General features: G+C 36.0%; 1 protein-coding gene and 1 long non-coding RNA gene across 3 annotated transcripts in view; one reads left to right on the top strand and one right to left on the bottom strand.

Annotated features, from left to right (window-relative positions):
* Positions 1–1,295, top strand: part of LOC124395620 — a 36,723-nt gene extending 35,428 nt beyond the window's left edge. The window contains exon 5 of the long non-coding RNA XR_006927667.1: positions 412–1,295. This is a non-coding gene — a long non-coding RNA (uncharacterized LOC124395620). The remainder of the gene's footprint in view (positions 1–411) is intronic.
* The window catches only part of nck2b (NCK adaptor protein 2b), a 41,167-nt gene extending 23,103 nt beyond the window's left edge, over positions 1–18,064 (bottom strand). Inside the window, exon 1 of one of the 2 annotated variants that reach the window (XM_046863790.1) lies at positions 17,566–18,064. The gene's annotated coding sequence lies outside the window, so the exon portion shown is untranslated. Of the gene's footprint in view, positions 1–17,117; positions 17,478–17,565 lie in introns of those variants that run through there. The other variant, XM_046863868.1, reaches the window with a different exon arrangement.
* Between the last annotated feature and the right edge of the window lie 4,877 nt (positions 18,065–22,941).

Here is a 22,941-nt window from a genome sequence, read left to right as displayed (position 1 = left end):
TGACACACACAGCAATTTTTTTTTTTGCACAAATGACTGCTGAGAAACCACCAAATGTTGACATGTATAGAATGAATCAATTTATGGACAATTTAATATACTCACATTTAGCACTGTGTGCTGGTCCACTGTTACAGTACTGCTGCACTAAATGCGGATTGCCCACTTTCCTTGTTTGCCCGTGCAGTCTTGTGTAAAGGTCTGGTTGTTCTAATTGCTATCTTGTGTACATTTATGTTGTTTTATGTAGCACTTTGGTCCTGGGGGAACAGAGTTTTATTTCACTGTGCACTGTACTGTAATAAATCCATTGAACTTATTATAAACATTTATAAGCATCTATTACAAAGTGCTGTGCAAGAGTTTCAGCTAATCAGATGTTCACATGGATGTCTCTCTCTCTCTCTCTAGTATTCCAAAAAACTGAAGAACTCTGAGGGGGAAAAAGAATGTTCACAGCCCACATGATCTGCCACTGAGACTTACAAAAAGCCTCTAACTGTTTGTTCAGATTTCCTGAAGGATAATTTAATATATAGCAAGAGCAGACAGCTCAAAAATGATTGTTTCAGATGTTTCAGTACCTAGAATCCAAGTCTTTCCCTCTGGTTACTTGCTCCTCGACTTGCCTCTCTACTCATTTCCATATTTTTGATCAGCAGTCCCTCAGAAGTGTCAGACACAGTCGTTCATTAAACACCTCTCACATCCTTATTGCCTGCTTTGTTGTCTGTTCCTCTGTTGTTTTTTCCTCAAAGAAAATTTTCTTTCTAATGTTACAAGCTTTCGAAAAATGAAAATTATATTACATATTGGGCTATGCTCATTTGTTTTTGTTTCGAAAAGCGTTAAAAAAAATGATTAAAATGTAAAATAGTTCAAATATGCCTCATTTATAAGCTTGCCATCTGATTTTTTGACATTTTATGGCACTCTTAACATGGATCACTAGGTGCTTTTCAACAGCACCTTGAGTGACAGAAACTGGAACACGTCATCTACTTGTAATCTTATGCCGCCCACAAAGCCTTCACTGCTGAACAATCCTGAACAGCCCAGCATAGCCCTGTGTTTTACTAGATTGTCTATGATCTCTGAATATGTTGCTCTAGTTTGTATTATCAAATTTTTCATTCATGCAAATGGATTCAGAGTGAACATTTCTTCCACACAAAAGTCTGCCAATTAAATTTCTTTTTACCTCTAGGTTAGGATTGTCAGATTGGAAAAACTGTGCACTTTAGGGGATTGATCACATTTGGAATTGTGAGATTTTAAAATTGTTTGTATGTATGTGCGTGTCAATCAATATTACTTACAATGAAAACATCGTAATTCACATTCACCCAGAGTCATGCTTGTTTTTTTTCCATTCATACAACTAATACTTGTCCCACAGGTAGCCTAAAAAAACTCTGAACTGATGTCAGATGTGATCATGTGTATTTGAATTCCAAGGCAGTAAAGTACCTGATGTACAACAACCCTTTAAAATAAACTATTCCAACTAACTATACACATTGTATTAGATTTATCTAGTTATATATCCTGGGAATGACAATGCACTAAATTGTGAGTGTCAAATTCTAGTAAAAACAGCATAACCAACAACCACTTCAACTTAAAAGCAAAGAAGCTCTGTGCAGTATCCATTTACATGCCTTTACATGTCACACATGAATGCTTTAACATCAACATGTAAGCTATACAGGGCAGATTTTCCCTTTAAATGTGAAAGGAAAATCAAGCCATTTACAGTATAATCATCAGTAGAAACAAACAAAATGCTCATCAACACACACAAAAAATAAGCATCAGGTTTCTATTGCAAATAATGTGTGTGTTAATAATGAGGCTGACTTATCTTTCTCATCACAATAAGTGCATGTTTTCATAAGGAGCCCTGGAGCGTTGAAATGTAGGTTAGCGCTATAGTGAACACTTGTTTGAATTCAAGAATTCCCAGCACAGGTGATGCTGAGGTACTGTCAATAACAAAACATCTAATATTGCACATTACATTAGAACAGGGAAAGAATGAGGGTTGTTATCTTCAGGGTTAGTCATGGGTGTGTGTCTGTTCTAAGAGCACTGCCTGAAGGAGGAATGCAAGTGCCAAAGGAAGGTCTCATGAAACATCAAGAGAATGGAACGTTTTACAATCAAGATGATTTGTAGTTTTCCCGGATATGTAGGCTAGTAACTCAGTAAAAGTCCTTTCACAGACGTAGAACGGCCAAGCTGCAACTAATACGGAAGTGTGCGGCCCTTGGGACTGGTGTTAGAAAATCTTTCTGATGTTTCCAGTTTGAATTGATTTTCTCTCCACTTCAATAGTGACTGTGCATACTGGCCTATTCTAGAGAATGTAATGGGCAACATCATGAATATACAATTGCAAACAATGTGGCGGATTCATTTTTATTTACTCAAATTGTATCCATTTATACCCCCCTATTTGAGTCCTACATGGGGTATAGCCTGAGGCAGCTGTTACTATGTGCTCTACATAAATAATGTAGAAGGATATTTGAGACTGAGTTACAAAAAGTGCTTGATGTATTTTTTTATATGATAGTCTGCACTTACATTTTCTAGGTATTTTCACTAAAGGTTGAAGCAATGGAGGAAAAAAAATAGCAGCACATTTACTGATTTTTTTTTTCAGTAGACATACTGAATAGAATTAAGCATTGTCCCCAAGACGGGTCACTGTTCCTGTCATTTCCACATTTTTTCAAATTAACCCAGAACTGATCCCTATTGTTCCCAATCAGTGATCGTCGATGTTCCCAGCATTCTATTACTGATTATCATTGTATCCAGTGCCCAATCTCTGTTCACCATTGTTCCTATCAACCAACTGCTGGTCCCCTGTGTTCACAACAAACAATGAAAAATCACCACTGTTCTCCACAAATCACTGATCCCCGTTGTTCTCAATAAATAGCCACTAATCGCCACATACTCAACTACACCAATCACCGATCCCCATTGCTTTCAACAAATGATCACTGCAAACACTAATCCCAATTTCCCCAACTAATAATCAGTAATCCCAATGTTCACCCTTATTTACATGGTTCTTAACAAAAACCACCCACTGATCCCTATTGTTCAACAAAAAAAAAAAAGAATCACTGATCCCCATAGATCTTGACTGCTAATAACTGATCCCCAGTTGTTCTCAACAAATGATCACAGATCCCCATTGTTCTCAACAAATAATCAAACAAATAATAAACATGTAACTAATGGTTATATTTACATGTACAGCAACGTGGAGAGCTCCTTCCATGACTTTGTTTGCCCTTATGTCTTTTTTCCTGCTACATGTAGCACATTGTGATGTGACACAAACGTAACAAAAGCAATTATGAAGAGTTAGAAACTCTGCCCTTAGTTGTGTGCTCAGCTTGGTTGGTAATAGAGTCAACAAAGCAACGAAGTAAAATGTAAAATGATTGTTCACCTCACTGACTCAGTGAACATGGTATTTTATCTGAAACTAATTGAACAAAGCCATTCCACATCCACACAGCATCAGACACATCTTATGGCTTCTCGTTTGATCAAATTACTTTGGAACACTTTAGTTTTCATATCTGGGTGCTGAGTGATCAATCAGCAGTCGAGTGTTCTGCCTCTAATGAACATACAAAACATCCATCAGGGCAGAGTGACTCAATGAAGGAGTGATGTGAAGGCAATATGCAGGGTGATGTCTCCAACTGAAATAAGCAACACAGAAGTACAATATCATCAATGTACAAGTGGCATTTTCTTCTTTTTCTGTGTGTCTATGTCTGGAGACATACCTACATGGTGACCAAATGTTTTCACAAGAATAAAGATATCTTACAGTTACATCAATCTTCTGGTGGAAATAATTAAACCAAAATGGAAATCTTTTTTTAAGTAATAAATAGTTCAGGTAAATAGAGACTTTTGCATCACTATATAATAATATTAACGTAATACAAGGGTTAAGTAACCATGGAGCAGAAATTCATTGTATGAGACAAATAAAGCAAATAAATGAAAATATAATATAAATATAATGCAATAACAGGCACCAAAAAGCAACAAGATGGAGGGAAATAAAAAAAAATCTAAGCTTTTATACTTAAATATACAAGTCAACATTAACTTACGGACAAGCTAGTAGTGGAGGATAAATTGTAAATTTGTATGTAAATATAAAAATTTAGTTCATATCACAATACATGTAAAAGATTATCTATAGCTATTACAGCTTTTTTTCTTAATTAAATAAATTACCATATTTATTATCTGATATTTTTGCCCGTCTTTGGTTCCCTATTTGAATAGAATATTGCATTTTAAATTCAATTCCTTGTTGAAATTAATTTATTGTAAAAACAAAGCACAATGTTTAGTGTTAATGTAAGTAAATAATGGCTTTTATTTCTTATAAACAAAGATGTCTGTGATAGACATGAACACCTCCTCCACCACACGCTTCAAGCAAGCAAAACCTGTTCTGTTTCTAAATTGGAGAAAAGAAGAGGCATGAGCCAATCACAGCTCAGCAGGTAGCTCAGTGGGGCACACTTTTTCTATAAATAGGTACATGAATTTTGTTTTGGTGTTGTACAGATGGGTATGTACTCAATGGAACAGAACGTGATTGCAATTGATTATTTTAGCTCGTTAGCACAGCCTCCATGGGCAGTTTTCGAATGAACAACAGGATTTTTGTCTTTATTGCATCAGGACAGGAATTTGTTTACTAACTGACCAATTACATAATTTAGATGCAAAAAAAAAAAAAAACTGATGAAAAAAAACAGGCAGCACAGGTAATTTGTAGGTACTGCCTATGGGGTACTGAATGGGGTTTCCATTCAATGTAGATTGAGTTGAATATCTTTCAATATAATGTTTCATAGCTTCATGCTATGGACAAACTTGGCATCAAACAGGACCTTTTTTTCCCCAGACTGAATAAAAGTCAATTGCTCATAATCAGAAAAGAAGAACTTGATTAGATGGAGGCATCCAGAGATGTCATGGAACCTGTAGCTCTGTTTATATTAGTGCAGCCACATTACGCCTCTAGCAATGGACTCTTACTGCGGAGTTTCTTGTTTTGAAATGCTCTGGAATTTGAGCTTTAACAAAGGATAAAGTATAATAGAGCCTGATCATTGAATATCAATGCTAGCACTGTTGCATGAAATACACCTTAATATGAATTGAAAGATCCAGGCCTGAAGGCCAAAACAAGTGCATGAGTGTTAAATTGAAGTGCTCCGATTCGGTTTCTCTGAACGCTTGCGTCAATGCCTCACACTGGCAAATCCTGTTGTACGGGTGCCTTAACTTAAGTACACTGCATAGTGGACATGCCAACTAGTCTTGTGCCAAGCTGTTGCTAGTAGAGATTTGGTTGACATTTGTGCAAGTTGTCCTTATTGTCAGTACATTTTTGGCTTGCTCTCAATTTCCCAGTGACATGACAAGCTCTGTTTTGATTTTTTTTTCTCACCCCATTATGAAGAGATTTGTTGATAGCAGCAGCTTATCTCGTGGATGCTTTGCTAATACATTATTTGCTTAGAACAGCAGGCCCCATGGTGGTTTTTATGCTTTACATAAAGAATCTGTAGACAATGGGATCATTGAGTCTATATACACCATCACCATCCTTTGGTTGCTGCTGATACTCAGTGCCAGGATTGACCATGTGCTCTTTTTCCCGCTTCAAAAACGATTGTATATCAGATGAAACATTTTAATATTTAGAGCATTAATTCATAAATGGTATCCTGAGTCACAATCGACAAGGGCTGCCTCTCTTTGAGTAGCATGGCAAGTAGTTCACCTAAAAAACACACTTAATCAATCATACTACCAGCTTGCAAAAAAAAAGAAACAATGGAACCTACATTATTTAAAGAAATGTAGTCATTAATGTAGTGATGTCCACTGATGTTTATTCTGTTAACATATTTGATCTTTCAAGCCTCTTCACAATCATTATCAAGACATGGATCTCTTCCAGATCATTTCATTTTTTCCCCATTAGAGACTGGAATCTCTAGTGTCTGGAATCCCAGTTTAAAGAATGAGCAATTTCACTATAAATAAAGTGCAGCTATGGTTCACTATCATGTCAGCACTTTCCTAATACAAAAAAGGCTATCAACTGCAATCTAAGAGAGAATATTCAAGCACAATTTGGTGACTTCCCTTGCTCAGACACCTGATTCAATTCACCATCTAATTACCCACCGAGGTACTAAGTGCCACTTAAGCCTTTCACGTGAAACCCACATAGCTCTAAAGGTAATTGCAAAGGATTCAAAAACGTCTCACAATTGTACATTCTCTGCATGTCACTCGTGTATTTTTAGGCGATCACGCCGGAAAAGCTCTTTGCTGTAGAGTGCGCCGCAACTGCATTAAAATGTTCTGATTACTAAGCAAATTACAATCACAGTGGCCCTCATTCATCAAGGGTGCGTCAGTCAAATCTGACTGTGAAACAAGCGCACACAAATTCCACCAACGGTTTCCTTGTTCAACAGTTTAATCTTTTGCATCTGAGAGATAAAACCTGTGTCTGGTTGACAATATGTAAATGTAGGAGTAATATTTTAACACCCTGGAAAGATTTAATCAAAATCTGAATCATCAATAAATAAAGCAACGTGTATATAAGAAGGTGGATATTTATTCATTTTTGGCTGCCTTTTCGGTATCGAGTCATTTCTTTCAGTATTAATGTGAATTATGGATCTGTTCATTTGTTTACCTACGTTTATACCTATTTAAAAAAAGAAAGGCTACATTTGTGTTAACGTGGAACCATTTGATAAAGTGGAACCAAGTGTTTAATGAGAATCTGATGTATATGAGGCAAAATCAGTTGTTGTCATATGTATGTAATGCAGTGCAGCTAATAATATTTCTATATAAATCAGCTTGTCAACAAATGTTAATCTTCAGAAAGTCATCAATTCCACCTCAATTTTAAATTTTATTAAAAGACTTAAAAATTTAATAATTTCTATTGATGTTTCTTTTATGAAGTCAACAAGTGAATATCATTCACTTGGGCAGGAATAACAAAACTATAGTCACCAACATTCTGATTCACAGCAAATAATCAGAATTAAATCAATACATTTCTGTAAATGAAGGAAAATATTAAACTGCAGACAGTGTCTAATGTACAGAATGTTTTGTATTGATTGATATATTGCACAAATTGTAGAATGAAAGGGAAATTATATAGTGTTTAATGCCAGCACATCAAAAAAATGCATGTGCACTACAATGACCTTGCGTTTCGTTAAGGCTGAGATTTTCTTTAGATGGTTTTTAAATTGTACCGAAACCTGGCAAATGCGCTTCCTGATTTGAACACATTTGACCAAAGGTACGTTTAAAATTTGTTAAACATGAACTCCTTCACTGTATGCTGTGACAAATCTTAACTGCCTAGAACAGGGTCATTTAAAAAATACACTAATTAACAGCCTATAGCGAATGTCAAGTGTGATCAAGCCTGTTCCCATGTAGCTGAAGATGCATAATTTGCAAATTATAGCTCAGGTTGATGCTTTACACCAATTTCACACTATAGACAAAGAGCTGTTTGTATGCCATTCGTTGGACTTAAACCTGCTGCTCATTTCTACACAACTCTGATGTCCTTAAAATGGTTGCATCGGTCATATCTTAATGCAAGTAGACAAAACAAATCTCGGAATCTATAAGTACAATTTAGTAACGGAACAGTATCCAGAGCTGCCAAAGACCACTAAAGCAACCACCAGTCAATAAACCATAATATTTGCCCATTAGATCCATAAATCCATCAAGATATGAAGTAAACTACTTCCTCCAGCATCACACTTTCACACATCAATTTGTTGAAAATGAGTTGCAAGGAAATGGAGTGAGTGAGGAAATAGATAAAGCTTATGTGACTGAATGTGCAAAGAAATTATCTTTTCTTTTAAATTAGAAGCGGAGAGGTATAACGAGCAGATGCTGCTTGATTCAAACAGACTCTGTACAACTGCTGACCTTTTCTCCAGAAGAAAAACATACGTAGAGGGAAATGATGCACAGTAGGCATGTAAATTGAAGATACATAGATATGCAAATTAAAAATTTGACAAAGCAAGAAAGACAAGAGGAACAGCTCTGGGAAGGAAGTTAGTTTAAACAGATTAAAGAATCCTATAAATAATCAGTGGAAGAATTGGAGCCTGAAGGTTCCCGAAAAAAGGCAACATCACAAACTGCAAATCAGATAGAGCCTCACACATAGCTCAACAGCAAATTATACACAACTGACAACATGTTAACAGAAGCTTTCTTCAACCACAAGTTCACAATAAACACGAAGCTTTGAGACAGGATGGACAGCACAGATTCTACACGGAGTAATGCACAGAAGGGTTGTAAAAACAATCCTCACTTTTCAACTCACCATAAAATTACTTTCAAATGATCAAGAGCTTGTGTTTGCCTAACACAGGCCTAGATCAGATTCTAAATCAATTAAAGCCATAAAAATGTGACACCATACAGCATTTAAAACTGGACTTATAGATATTCATTTATCCTAATAATCAAATTCATGCTTATTCTATTCCCAATTAATACCTGAATTCATTGAAATTCTGAAATTGAAAAACTGTTAAAGTATATGAAATGTATTTTTCAATTCCAAGGAATTATACATTTAGTGCCAACAGTCGCAGGCCAAAAGGCAGCCAAACGGAAAAAGCTGAACACAAAAATCATGCACTTGAACATGATCATAACTTGAACAAGTCAGTTGTTGCAAAAGCAGAAACATAACTTCTTAGAATGCCGTCATTAATGCTGGAAATCAATACAACTGAAACTAACCTCTACCAAAGTTAGGTAAAGCCTGAAAGGATAAAGTGTGGAGAAAGAAAGCTTCTGCCCATGATCCAGAACATGCATACTCATTGCTCAAATCCAACACAACTAGGAAAGTGAAAGACTTCGACTTGGCCAGTCTAAAACCAGTCTATCACCACACCTTAACCTGTATTAGCACACATTTTACCTTCTGAAGAGAAGACTGAAGTAAAGACTGAAAGTAGAAACCCCCTTTCCCCAAAAAAAAACAAAGCAAAAAAAACCCCCCACAATTTAAATAAGCTATGATACAATCCTGTAAAAGCAATACAAAAGAAAAATGCAACAATTTGCTGATTTATTTGCAAGTTCTTATGATTTTCATACAGTCAGATTGTTTTTTTGTTTTTTTTACTTCGGTACTGTCACTCAAGTCACCTGAAGAAACTGCAGTCTCACTGTTCGTCACCCCTGAGTCATTTTACTGCAAAAAAATCTCTGGAAATCTCTATGAATTAGCTAATAAATAAAGTAGGTTAGCCTAAAGGTTTTCAACAGTGTTTTTGCACTTACCACCCACAAAGAAAAACAGAATAGCATTACCAGAGTCCTTTAATAGAGAATTGAGTGTTATGTGAGATTTACATTGTTCTGTAAAACCTTGAGTTGTGTATATACACATATGTATTTACACATTATATACAGTATATACTGTGTAGATACACTATATATCTATCTATATATATATATCTAATATATATCTATACATCTCTAATATCTATCTATCTAATATCTATCTCTCTCTCTAATATATATATATATATAGGTATGTATGTATATATATATATATATATATATATATATATATATATATATATATATATATATATATATATATATATATATATATATATATATATATATATGTATGTTGTGTAACCATGCAAAGCCACATGTCCTATTCATCGTGTTCATGTTTTTGTCTGCTTGACAGGACCATACAAATTTGTGTATCTTGTATTAGAGCAGCTACTATTTGGCACTTTGAGAACAATTCTCTCAAACTGACCACAGGATGTTCAACATGGCACCTCATTTAAAAGAACTCTCTGAGGATTTGAGAATTATTGTTTGAGAATGTGACATTCTGAAGCACACCATCATGCCCTCCCTTCAGAAACTGGGACAAACGGCAATTTTCCAACATGAAAATGAGCCAAAACACACAGCTAAGATGACAACTGCCTTGCTGAGGAAGCATAGACTCGAGTCCAGCATAGACATAGTAGTAAATGTGCAGCTTGTATAGCAGTATAGATTTACTGTCCTCTGAAATGGCAGTAAAAAGGAAGCATTTCCAGATCGCATGAACAAATCAAGACCAGGGTGGAGATGTTTGATCATCCTGCACAGCAGCATGTTCAGCAGAAACCAAATAGTATGCTACTACAAATACCTCTCACCTGTCAAGCATGAGGATAGTTGGTATTTATATGTGTGTTTTGCAGCCACAAGACCTGTAAATCTTGTAGTCATTAAGGCATTAAGTCATCACAAGCATTCTTGTTCTTAAAAGTAGTCTTCAAAAATAAATGAGATTGATTAACTTTGTTAAAAATCTTTTTAAATCAGACCCAAAGTTTCAGAATGGAGACTTTTTGGAAAGAATGACTACATATTAAAATGTGCTTTTTTTGTTACCTGACCTTGTGTTTGTAGATAGCACAACCAGACCTTGTTTAACAAAAGTATAGAATTGAAGGAAGGTGTATTAACTAACCCTACACTAACCCTTAACAAATATAATAGTGGAGTATTTGGTCCCTGGTGAGAGAGATTGGGAACATGCTTTACCGATTATATTTCTCAAAATGTTCTATACCTGTCCCAAGCAGGAACTTGCATCATCTCTGAATCTTCTCTTATAGAGAATTGTTTGTTCAGAGACATTGTAATACTCCAACAAAATATTTATTTTTTATTTTTTTAATAAATGAGGAGCAACACGTGGCTTTCAGTTCGGTTTGATAGGCCTATAATTTGTCCCCCTCGCCGAAACTTCCAGTAGTGTCTATTTTAGGCGTCATTCTCTTTCCTGGCACAGACTAAGAACACTAGTCTGATTAAATATTGAGGCGATATTTTCCCCAGATGGTTAATAAAAGATGCATCAGCCACACATGCTGAGCAGCTCATCGCTCCGCACCCTGGCTAATGGATTTACATGGTCAATGGATATCTACGAATGAGAATACAACATGTGCCCAGTTATTTCAATTTTGTGTAATGTGATCGGCTTCACTGTAATTTTGTTGATTTCCTGACCAAAGGGCTGGTCAGATATAACCTGGAGACTGCTGAAAGTCAAAACCAAGATTTTCTTCTACTTTGCTATCTGAGATCCCTGTTTCATCCAAATCAAGTCATTTAAAATAAGCAATACGTTTGTGTGTGTTGATCCAGTAACAACACCTATATTTAACAATCCCGTTTAATGTGTACTCTCACAGGTACAAAAAAAAATGATGTCATTTTATTTTCCCCTCCCCCATACCCAGCTCTAGTTAAATAAATATGCTGAGTCATCTTCCAACTAGCAAAAAGCTACACTAGCAGGATTTTCACTGCCTCTGCCTTGGTTGGCAGAGGTGTTGCAGGAGGTAAACAGACATCATGAATGTATTCTGGTTAGTATCTAGATCTCATGCAGCACTGAAGGCCAACTAAAACCGGCAAAACGTTTAACAATTGGTAATCACAAATGCAGAAGTGAACCACACCAGAATTCATTCTGGTACATACATTTGCTTGCTCTTCATTCAGCTGGACTTCTCTCTGTTTTTCCTTCATCTAGGCCAGTGGTCCAGAACCTGTGGCTCTTTGACAAATATTACTTTGCACTCTTGTCTCCCATTAACAATTTATAGTTTAAAAAAAAAAAAAAAAGATTTATTTTATATATATATATATATATATATATATATATATATATATATATATATATATATATATATATATATATATATATATATAAACCATCACTAGAAATAATTTTTCTACAAAAAATACGCATACAATTCCTTTGTTTTACAGCGAATCAAAATGAATGAAAAGTCAGTTTACAATAAAATTACGTCGTTCCGACCAATGTGCGTCCAATAAACGGCAAACCACTTACGTTTCTATTGTAACCGTGCGCTCGCAGATTCAAGCAACACCAACCATGAGCGGTGATGGCGAAAAGAAATAATTCAAAGGAACATCGAAAGTTTCAAACTGACTGCACAGAAACATGCTTTTATTGAAAGCTCGGGTGCTCTGCTCTGTCTGGTTTTCACAGAACGCATTTCCTATTTTAAAAAAATCTAACTTTAAGAGAGATTTCAAAATCTGACAGATGAGAGTTGAACGCTTGCATGAAATTGAACCTGACCACTTATGAACCAGACTACAAAGCTATTAGCAACACAATGCGAAGCCAGAAGTCGCACTAATTGAGTTTTCCGAATATAGGTAAATGTGCTTTTTCCTTGAAGATTGTGTAAAGAAGTTTTATTTTAAGCGCTGTTTTTTGGATCTTCACACGCACTTAACTTGTGTTGCTGCGTATTTTATTTATTCATTTTAAATTGTTTTTGAGCCTGAAATAAAATTGTTTTTGAAATGTTATTTTCTTAATAATAGTGAAATATTATTTTCCCAATTGTTATTTAAAACATCTGTTAGCCAACAGTGCTTTATTCTTCACTCATGCACTTACTCAACGTGTGTTGCAGCATACTTTATTTTGAGTTATTTGACCAGAGTTAAATTCTTATTTAAATGTTATTTATTATAATATGAAAATCTGTTTATTTGAATATGTGCTTTGTTCTCCATTCATGCACTTGCTCAAAATGTGATGCTTCATATTTGTTTATTTTTGGGGTTCACATGTACATAAATAAAGGTTTTGTTATTGAAAACCTGTATTTTTTTTAATAGTAGTTATAGTAGTATAGTAGTATATAGTGTATATATAGTGTATATATATATATATATATATATATATATATATATATATATATATATATATATATATATATATATATATATATATAAATAAATAAATAAAATGTATTATTATTTTTTTCAACTTTTAAAAATATGCATTCGGCAAAAAAAATAATCAAAAATGTCTCTTTGGTGAAAAAAGGTTCCCCGGATCAAGGCTGTATTTCGGCAACTTTTAGTCAGGAAATCCAAATGATGAGGTGGTGCCTCAATGCGATACAATTTTAACAATGCAAAACTAAGCATTACCTGAAGGTGTCCGAGATTTTCATTTTCAATAATTAACATTATTAAAAAAATATATGATCATTGAAATGTAGTAATGAAGCAATAGTGTTGCGTCATTGAATTCTCTACAACCAACATGGGGCACATACCTGCAGCTATACATTTCCTGTGGCTGCGATTTTGTATTTTTTTTTTTTTTTTAAACAGCTTGAATCGGTCAGAAAAAGCTGCCTGAATGCACGAGAGGACGTGTGTATGTTTCTGTTTCCACCTAGTTTTCTCGAGAGCATGTTTAATAGTGAATATTTTTATTATAACCCTCGTTACCAATCCTAAGATGTACAAAATATATATATAGATATTTTAAAACCTTATTACATTTAATGATAGTCATTTTCAATAAACAAATGGTGCATACGCATGTATGAGACAACACACTGTATTGTTAAACCCTGAGACTTCTTGTTTGCAGCAAATCAAATCTGGTCACAACACCATTATCAATGCAACGAGACAAGACCTCCAGGCCTCAACCAATTAGGTTGACCTCCAGCATTATAAATATGCATTTCCATGAATCTATTTCTGCATAATTAAAGACAAACGAATAGTCCATGAAAAGGATCAGATGGTTTAATATAGAATTCAATTTACATTTATACTAAAAAACATCAAAGTATGGAACAAAAATTAAGCACAAACTGACATAGTGTTTAAACCACAGTGAAGTCATCAAATCAGCAGCTTTGGAGGCAGTGCAGGCTTTAAAATGATGTAATGATAGTCATTGCTTTTACACAAACAACTCCTTCACAACCAATTAACAGAACGGGTTATGAATAACTGGATTAAAAAAAATAAATAAATAAATAAAATTAAAAAAAAAAAACAGTAGTAGCTTTTCTGTGGGAGTGAAACGTGTGCTCGCTTTTGCTCCCCAAATGCAAGAATAAGCCTTGGGCATGCATGAATCTGTCACCGGTCCAATGGATGTGCTTACTGATTTCCACAGATACTAACCACTGCATACCAGAAACACCCCATTGATCCAGTTGCCCATTTTTCCTGCTTCTAACACATCGACTTTAAGAACAAAATGCCTCCTTACTGCCTAATATATCCCACCCCTTCACAGGTGCCACCATAATGCAACGGTCACGCTACACTTTTGTCTCCCTTTCAACAAGTGTGAATGGTGAAGAAACAAACCGAAAAGCACTCTCAGCACGATGAATTTTTGCAGGTCAATGCACCCCAAAGTTCACGTTTCTTTAACGCCGGCAAATTGAGATCACGTGAAGTGATCGATATGTCATGCCATGACCACTTTAGAAAAGTTGAAGAAAGCACTGATTGGCCCCACTTTATACATGACAGCTTAATAATATATATTTATAATATAAAAATCCACATTTTAAAAAGCTCTGGTTTGCACTGTCATTGACATAAATTATATATTTTTAAATGGTCAAATACGATCGCTGCTCATTTTCACTGAAAGTATCCCTAGAAATTTTCCACTGCTGACAGTATAGTGCAGAGGTGCCCAAATGTTTTTCTAAGGAAAGGCCAAAAATTCATGACATTCATTTCTGTGTTCTTTCAGAACAGTATGTGACTTCGCAAACTACAGCTTCAGTAAATAAAAAATCATCTTACCAAGCATTTAAAACATTTCTGTGTGCCACTGCCTCTATCTCTACATAATTAGCTGTTGGTTGAGTATCAAAAATCATGCCAGACCTGCACCTTGAAGTGCACATTTATAGTAAGTTTTAAAATAAAGCCCAATTTGCTGACATTATATACATTTAATTTTATTGTACAGATTTTTCTGCAGCTTAAAAATCTCTTTTTTAATAAAGACCTCTCTCAATGGCATTTTCTTTTTCCTTTATTTCCTCTTCTCATATATTGCATGGAGTGCCAAATAAAATGTCACCAATAGCCTAGCGTGACTGTGGCTCAACAAAACAATAAATGTTATTCTTTTCACCTGTCCGTGGTTTTACCGTTATGGCTCAAGGTATCTTCAGACTGGTCCCTCCAGTTCAATCCACATAAATGTTTTAAAAAAATTTAGGACATAAAAGTTTACAGATCACATGTCACCAACTTTAACTTGCCTGCTCAAGAACTATGAGGATGGATTTGGACTGCAATTAATACAAACAGTCTGAGACAATGGCTTCGGACTGCAATCTGCATGAACAGTTCACTAAAGAGCACACCTCAATAATGACATTATAATGAATAGACATTCGGTGTCACCCAGATAAGGATGGGTTCCCTTCAGAGTCTGGTTCCTCACAAGGTTTTTTCCTCATACCATCATAGGAAGTTTATCCCTGCCACAAGATTTGCTTATTAGGGATAAAAATGATAGGTACTAATGTAAAAATGTCTGGGAGAACGTCTATTGTTAAAAGCTATACATATAAAACTGATTTGAATTGAAATTGAACATTCACTGTAAATCTGTCTCTCCCATTCATAACATCAATGTGTAAAACTTTGTTGGAAAAAGCTGGTAATGGAAACATCATCTTTTTCTTTTTACCCTTAATGACGTTTACCGCATAGACAACAGTTAATGTTCGTAATATGTGCACGGTCAGAACACAAAGTGTGGGGTAAACCTTGGGCAACGTTTGCAAGAAAAAAACTATTAAGTGATTAATTTGATATCTTATAGTTCTACAGGTTGAACTGATTTCTTTCTCAAATTTTTGTTTTTTTAGGAAATGTTATCCAATGCTTTAAAAAAAAAGCGCTTCACACTGGATACAGTTATGAAACAATTAATTGTTTAATCAAAGCTCAGCAATGTTGAATGCACACAATTTGATTGCATTTATAGACCTTTAGATTGAATACTTCTGGGACTCCAGAAGTAGCAGTGAGGTGTAGCTACAGAGAAAACAGAACATAGCATATGATGACGATCATAGAGCAGGACTATTCGAAAAACCGGCATGACGGACAAAACCGCTCCACAAAAATAGTTGTGAGGTGTAGCTACAGAGAAAACAGAACATAGCGTATGATGACGATCATAGAGCAGGACTATTCGAAAAACCTACATGATGGCCAAAACCGCTCCACAAAAATAGTTGTGAGGTGTAGCTCAAAAGGAAACAGGAGATAGCAGTTGCCAGATCATATTGTTAACAGACCTTTAAAAATGCTGTGGATATAATTTGAATTCAATCAGTTCTTACTTATGCATATAGTTTGTTATATACATGTTTACTGGATGCAAACCACCACTTCTACACTAAAGTAGGTACAATTGATGGTAGTTAATTGATATTTGACATTACTGGTGACTGAAAATTATCCCATTTAGTGCACCCAAATCAGGATTGTTAGTACTTGCAAATTATGATCATAAAGCATGGCTATTTGAAGAATTAATATCATAGGCAAAATAATTGGAGTGTAGCTCCAGAAGAAACAGAACATAGCAGTTGCCAGATCATATTGTTAAGACCTTTAAAAAAGTCCTGCATTTAATATAAACCAAATCTGTTCTTACCGATGCATGCAATGTGTTATATATTGGTTTATTGCATGCAGACCATCACTTATATAAAATTAGCCTGTCACCCCACTCTCTAATGACATTCACCACATGTACAACCAATGGCTTGTAATGTGTGTGCACGGTCAAAACAGTATGTGGCGTAAACCCTGGAGATCGTTAGCGAGGAAAACAGATGGCCTTTCACTCACACACACACACACACACACACACACACACGGAGATTGAGCACATTTAAACCTGACTGTCCCAGAATTACAGATAAAGGTAATTTCTCCCAACTACATTCAAACTTTTACACACCGCTTAAAATACAATCTGAGCAGCGCGTTATCACGACTCGCTCGCGCCACAAGGATGCTCGTGCACAGATGTGTCTATATATATATATATATATATATATGTAAAAAAAAACACAAACCTTTTATTCCCCGATGCATTTCAAGGACAAAATGTGTTCAAATTGATATTCTTGTACGTTTTCCAAACAAACGACAGAAATTTAAAAACACCCCAAACGAATGTTTAGGTAGGAAAAGCACCATCGCGTGCAGCTATTGTACTGCCGTAGCTGGGAAACACGCTTAGCTCTCCGGGAGCGCGCGCACACGCACGCACGAGGCTACACAAAGCCATTCCCTTTTATTTGTCTAAAATAAAAATCGTCCGAGCAAATAACCTGAGTGTGTGTTCAATCTCGAAGAAACAAAAACTTTCTTTTGCGTTTAAGGAAGATCGTTTGCACGAATGACACTTTCGATTCCCAGGTTGTCCCGCCAATGCATCCTGTATTAAACCCGGACACGCACACGGTGCAAACCGCAAGCCAACTTTCCAGCGAGCTGCTAGCTAACGTCGGTCTCCTTTACCTTGCGGCTCGCCTTCGAGCGGTTTGGACAGCGGATACAGCGGGAAGGGAAGTTCCGGCTCTGCTGCTGCTCCCCAGCATGCGAAAAGTTTTACTACGGAAACGTATAGCGCTCGTGTTCTCCCGGTGTGTGTGGTTTTTTTTTTTTTTTTTTTTTTTAAAGCAGGACCTCAGCCTGGTTCTATCTTCTGCCCCTGCTCCTCCTGCTGCTCCTGCTTCTTCACCGAGGACTGCGGCGTGACGTCATCACCACCAGAACAAGACCGTCGCGTGCGGTGTTCAAGCGTCAAACCACCACCACATCATCATCATCCTCCTCCTTCACATCATCATTAAAAGCAACAAAAAGCAAAACTTCTTTAATCCTGTTATATTAAACGTTTTGTTATCTACTGCACGTGCCTGCCTGTGTGAATGCATTTTTTTTTTACACAAACATTCTTAAAGCTTATGCATAATCTGAAGTATTTAAATTTTTTGTAAAACATTCATTTTCAAAGCTTATAATAATAAATACCATTTTAAAACTTGAGCATGGTTCTTTTGCATGGATCCTTTCATCAATGTGTGTAATAGGGTGAGTGTTGCAGGACGGATAATTTAAAGTTTTTTTTAAAAATAAGTTTGGAAGTTTTGTGGACAGATGAGTTCAATTTTGCCATTTTTGCTTATAATAGAAGAACTTATATAAGATGGAGAACAGGAGAGATGTTAGTAGACGGCCTTACACCCACAGTCAGACATGGAGGTGGAAGTGCAATGTTTTTAGCAGAGAAAAATTGAGACATATTCCAGGTGAATGAAATACTAAACCAACATGGCTCCAATTTCATACTTCAACACCATGCAATTCCATCTGGACTGCTGTTAATTGGAACAAAATTCCCCATACATCAAGACAATGACCCCTCACATTCGTCCTAGCTCTGTAAGTGTTATTTAGAAAGCAGACAGTCAGCTCAAGTGTTACCTATCATGGAATAGAAATATCTGACTAGTGAGGAACACCTTCGGCAAGTTTTACAAGAGCCATGGCAAAGTATTTCAGATTAATGTTTGGAGAAATTTACTGTCTAGATGCCAAGAGTGTGTAAAGCTGTTATTTATGCTAAGGGAAGATTTTTTTTATACAGTTTATATGAAGTTGAACATGTGTACATTTACAATTTGGTTTGGTCAAAGTAAACATTTATCCCATTACTTCATTAGTTAGTTGCATATCAATAAAAGGAACTTTGAATGTGTCTCTCAAAAATATTAAAAGACTAGGTGTTTCCAAATTTTAGACAGACAGACAGACAGACAGACAGACAGACAGACAGACACAGACAGACACAGACAGACAGACAGACAGATAGATAGATAGATAGATAGATAGATAGATAGATAGATAGATAGATAGATAGATAGATAGATAGATAGATAGATAGATAGATAGATAGATAGATCGATCGATCGATCGATCGATCAGGAAAAACACTACAATGTGCTTAAAAGAGGGGAGAATTCAGGACCAGGATTGGGAACCTGTGGTATGATATGTAGTTTAAATATGTGTATTCTCATTCTATACACAGGGAAATGCGTGTAAGGGTGTAACAATGTCAGGATTGGGATACGTGCTTAGATTAAAAGGGGTAGAAATAAATGAAGGCAACAGTTTTAAATAGATTATGAATGATTATAATTTATTTACAGACTAGTAAGTTGGTTTGCCCATCATCCTGACACTTTAAATGGGCCTGTTTTATGATCACCATTCACAGGTTAACAGTACTTTAGATTCATGTTGGTGAAGTACTGATTAGATGCATTATATAGTATCATAGCAGAGTCAGCAGTATTGTCAAATATTTGATCAAAATCAAATTGTTCCTACATTAGTGTAAAAGTGATAGTCTGCATCCAATAAACAAATAAATAACAAATTACATGCATCAAGTAAGAACAGATTTAGTTCATATTACATGCAGCACTTTTTTGAAGGTCTGTTGATAATATGATCTGGCAACTGCTATGTTCTCTTTCCCCCTGTAACTTCACAACTATTTTTGGAGTACCAGGAATATGTAGTCAGTGATAAGTTATATAAATGCCTTCGAATTCAGATCGGGGAATTTTTCATGAATTTATAAAGTGTGAAAGTTATTTTTTAAGCATCGGATAACATTTCTTAAACGGATGTGAAGAAGAAATCCTTCCAGCCTGTTAACTGACAATTATGACAAGCCATATTTTTCACTTAGCATCAGTGGTATCATGTGAATCACAGAGAATTAAAGATTCAATTACACCGTCAAATGTGCTAATAATGCTTTTGTAATATGAAAATGCACAATAATAGATATGAATATGAATAATCCATGAACTGTGAAGTAGAAATCATAACATAACAACCTGCTGTTGCTGCAATATTATTTACATGGTTTTGGTCTGATTATGTTTTGCTTGACAGCTAGCTGTCATCCGCACAGCCAATACTAAAAGGGAACATGATGGACAGAATATATTACCAGAATACTTAATTTGCTGAGTACACCCACTTTTATAAACACTGCCAAACTTCTGATCAAGTAACCTCAGATCTTCTTACTTAAAGGTTGTAAGGACTGCAAGAGAGACACTGTTGGGCATGTAATCCTCACAAAAATCGAGCTTTCACTTACTTTCAGGAGCTGTTTAATCCTGTATATACCAGCAAAGCAGGAATACATCCAGAGGATTAGTCCATTACAGGGCACTACGCACACAGCAATTTATCTATCAATATATGTACCTTTCCACATCAGAGTTTTTACAGTTTAAATACATTTCTAGTTTTTTATTGTTATTTTGTATTTTGATTTTTGATTTCATTTGGTTTCTGCTAGCTTTGTTTTGACAGTGTACAGTAATTTTGATTTCATTTTTTATCTTTCAAAAATGATTGCTAATATTTAATATATGGTAAAGGCCTTTATTTCTGTATATGTGTATATATTAGGGAAACGAGATAAATTATTATATACCAAAATTATATATCTAAAAAGCTATACAAACTGTTTTGATATTTATCACAATTCACCAATCCTATTAAACAAAACATTATGTCTTGGGTTAACTTCATCCCCATTAAAAATATTTCACTAATACACATACAGTATATATATTATTTAAGAAGCTTCTTTCGACCAGTTAGTTATTTATTACTAATAGTGTGTGCATATTACATACATACTCTGGCGATCAAAATTAGAGAACAATTTATAAACAATTGAACAGTTCTGAAATAATGTCATCTTCACTGCTCAACAGTTGAAGGAGTTTTTGTGCTGTCTATACCATGCTACCAGAACACCTTTTCCACAAATTAACTAAGGCATTTAAAAAAAAAACCATTACTTTGCAGAAAACACACTGATCAAAATTAGAGAACAACAATGACTGTAGCATGGAAAAAGATTACAACAAAATTTTCTGAAGGTTACAACAGTCAACATTTAGTGAGAAGTGTACAGGCCTCTGCTCTGAATGACTTCAGCACATCTGGCCACAGGACAGCGCTGGTCTCTCACACTGCCCTGGTGTGATTTTGGTCCACTCTTCTTCCAGTCTCCTCCACAGTTCGGTGACTGTAGTGGGTTTCTTGGCCATAACTTTGTCGCCAAGGATTTTCCAGAGGTTCTCTATTGGGTTGAGATCAGGACTCTGGGCAGGCCATGTCATTATTTCAATGTTTTCAGTTTCAAGGAACTGCTTTACCCGTTTTGCTGTGTGACATGGAGCGTTGTCCTGCATGAACACTGTGGGCTGATTGGGTGATGAACGCATGGAAGGAACCATATGTTGTTGAAGAAGTTTCTGATAAACATTTGCATTTACTCTGCCATGTAGCTGTATAAGAGGCCCAACTCCTGCTGCAGAAAACATGCCCCAAACCATGACACTTCCTCCTCCACCTTTCACTGACTTCTTTACACACTTTGGGTTCAGTCTTTCTCCAGTTTGTTGCCGAACATAATGTTTCCCATCGGACCCAAATAAATTAAACTTGCTTTTATCACTGAAGTGAACTTTGGACCAGTTCTCCTCTGTCCACACAACATGCTCCTCAGCAAAGCTTAGTCTAGCCTTTTGATTCTTTCTGCTAATGAGAGGTTTGGTCACTGCAGAGTGGGCTTTCAGTCCAAATGCTCTTAAACGTCGAGACACTGTATGACGAGACAGATCCTTACCCTGTTCAGCGCTGAACTGGTGAGCAATTCCAGCTGCAGTGTGGAAACGATTGCCCATTGAGATCCTCCACAGTATCTTGTCCTCTCTTGTATTTGTCTTCCGTGGACGATCAGCCTTCTTGGCAGACTTGAATGAGTTTGTGATGTTGTAAAGATTCAATATTTTTGAAATCACAGATTTGGAACGACCAACTTGTCTTGCTATGGCTGATAGGGTCATCCTTTGGCCTTCATCTGACAACCTGCTGCCGGAGGCTTTCAGTCACTTTAGAACGCCCACCATCTTGCAGAGTCAGTGAAAACTGGAAGTTAGGCTGCCAGTTAAATAGGGGTTGACAGATAATCAGGGAAATTATCACCAGGTACCAGATTAACACCAATAACTGGGAGGTATCTGAAAGTGTTCTCTAATTTTGATCAGTGTGTTTTCTGCAAAATAATGTTTTTTTTTTAAATGCCTTAGTTAATTTGTGGAAAAGGGGTTCTGGTAGCATGGTATAGACAGGACAAAAACTCCTTCAACTGTTGAGCAGTAAAGATGACATTATTTCAGAATTGTTCAATTGTTTATAAATTGTTCTCTAATTTTCTCGCCAGTGTATGTAGGTACATAGGTTATGAGTCTCTATCTGGTTGAAAGACCACTTGCACTTTAAAGCACTACGTTGCTGTTGCTTCTGATAACCACACACTTACTTTGTTTTATCACAAACAGAATTGACAAAAACTAACTAAATCCCAAATTGGGCTCTGTCCTTTCCTGCCTATTAATTAGGTCATTACAGTAAAAGAGATCTTCACTGCACCTGTAGAATTGTGATGTGTCTCGTTTCACTGAGAGGCGTGCATACTTATATAAAAAATTTGACTACATTCTTCTTCTTCTTTCGGCTGCTCCCATTAAGGGTCGCCACAGAGGATCTCCATACCCCACTGTCCTCCACATCTGCCTCTTTCAACCCAACTACCTGCATGTCTTCCCTCACCACACCCATAAACATCTTCCTCCTCTTCTTCAGTAGCCCAATTTTCACTGGTACCCTGCTGGCTAACAATACCTGTGGCAGTTGTTGGTAACTCGGGCTTCGAGCGATCCAGTATGAATTTTTAGTTTGTGATCCGGCACATGTATTACGCTGGTTGCCCTTCCTAACACAACTATC

The sequence above is a fragment of the Silurus meridionalis genome, chromosome 1 (assembly GCF_014805685.1).
Source record: "Silurus meridionalis isolate SWU-2019-XX chromosome 1, ASM1480568v1, whole genome shotgun sequence".
Classification (NCBI taxonomy): Eukaryota; Metazoa; Chordata; class Actinopteri; order Siluriformes; family Siluridae; genus Silurus; species Silurus meridionalis.
The sequence above is the reverse complement of the archived record's forward strand: the minus strand, read 5'-3'. Positions and strand labels throughout refer to the sequence as shown.